Consider the following 2166-nt stretch of genomic DNA (forward strand, 5'->3'; position numbering starts at 1 on the left):
TATATATATATATATATATATATATATATATGCAATATACATACACACGCATATACATACATATGTTGTGATTCGTGCTATTTCTGTCTACTAATAAAGTGTTGATCAGGCCAAGGCTACACTGGAAAGCATTTGTTTAGAATGGCAGTGTAATCGAAACTAGATTGGGAAGCGTACTTCTTAACTCCTTTTATCGACAATATTTTGGAGGAAGAAGAAAATAATACGTTGTTATACTATTTCTTTAGTGAATAACTACATCAGTGACATAAGAAAAAGGAAGGATAATACATGCAGCGTGTAGAAAAATAAGAGTGTGGCATTTTCGGGTCGTCGGTTATCTACCTCTTGTTCTACGATGTTCATCGGTACCATAGAATTATTGTAGTGAATGTAATGAAATATTTCTTGACATGTATAAAAGTGTCCTTAAATTTAGTGAGAGTATGGATCTACCTCAGAAAGCTGTTGCCCATGCATGAAAATCTCTTCTCTTCACATCACCGATGGGCCTGTGTCGATGCGTCGAGATGATACGTGTTACTCGACACTGAGGTCACTGTAGATGGGATAGAAAAGGCAGGGTGAGAAGACGGCAGATCTGTGGGCCAGAAAACGTTAGCGCGTTAAATAGTGCAATCTGTGGCAGTTACTGGGACAAGATATTCTATGACAACTAATTTGATATCCCATGATAAATAGTGCAGGCAGTAGCAGTGAATAGGGCTGGAGGATTTGAAACAGTTAATTTGATACCACGAATTTAGGAGCTGAGATATCATACGACTCAACTTCGTTTCTCTTCCATTCGGATCCATTATATAAGAGTCTGTAAGTGGGTTTTCTTCTAAATGAAACACAAGATTACATATATATTTGGACATGTATTATTTAGGTATAAATATCTTACATTTTGAAGAGAGGAATTGGAGTTTTGCGATGTCCTTTACTTCCTACATAGCAGGATATTATTCAGCCATAATTTGACATGTCACTGCATTCTGTGCTACAAAGACTCTACTCTTTATTGTACATCTTAAGTACCTTATAATAATCATACCAAAGTTGATTTTTAACTCTCTCTAGAAGGTACAGTTCATCGAGAATTGACATTGTGAATAGTCAAAAGAAATCGTTATTGATCTCTGTCACTTTGAGCGATGTAGAGAAGGGCGAAATGAGCGTTTGGCGTGCCAAAACATACCTGGTTTTTCTTAATTATTCATAACTGGCGTCCCGTTTCGATTCTTAGCTTAACTACGCCGTTAATCTTCTTGGAAAACGTATGAAGGTCACAGCTTTCCAGGTCAACATCAGTTCAATCACTGCTATTAATAACGTACATGCTATGGACTACACTACATCCTTTTCCATATTGTTTCTAAAATACATTGGGGCTTTGTGAAAACCTGCAAATTAGTCTTTCCTTGGTGTGCGTTTGACAGCAAGGGCCAGAATTAGGCAAGCAAACTGCATCGCTCTCACACCACTAATAGATTTAATATTTTGGAGAAAGACATAAACAAAATAAATTCCCAATTCTCTAACCCGTGAATATAACACTATGTTTAATTTCAGAATAAGTGTGTGTGTGTGTGTGTGTGTGTGCTTGCATACAGATCTGTGTGATGTCTATACGCATGCGCACTCGTATAACTTTCAAGGTAACGAATTTTCGTGTAAGAAAAGCGTTTCGTAGATTGTTTTCTGTTTTGCGTTGTAGCACTGATAGAAACTGTTGTTCTGCCTTTGTTATGGGAGCACAATGAAATACAATAGCAATGCAAGTCCAGTAGATTGCACGTATTGAGTAATCTTCGTTCTATACAGTTAATTTAAATACAGAATCGGAGAGAAAAGTATTTTTTCTTATGTCTATTAGACATTTTCTAATATAATTCTAACAGTAGCCTTGAAGTAGTAATAGTAGTAGTAGTAGTAGTAGTAGTAGTAGTAGTAGTAGTAGTAGTAGTAGTAGTAGTCGTCGTAGTAGTAGTAGAAATAAAAAGGAAGGCAACATCAATTATACCTTTGAAAGTGATAATAGTGACGAATGTAATTGTAATAGTTGCTTCTATGCATGCGTGTATATGTGTGTGCATGTGTGCATGTATATATATATGTATACATATATATTTATACATACAATTATAAATGTAATATATA

Source organism: Octopus bimaculoides, chromosome 1, assembly GCF_001194135.2.
Source record: "Octopus bimaculoides isolate UCB-OBI-ISO-001 chromosome 1, ASM119413v2, whole genome shotgun sequence".
Taxonomy (NCBI): domain Eukaryota; kingdom Metazoa; phylum Mollusca; class Cephalopoda; order Octopoda; family Octopodidae; genus Octopus; species Octopus bimaculoides.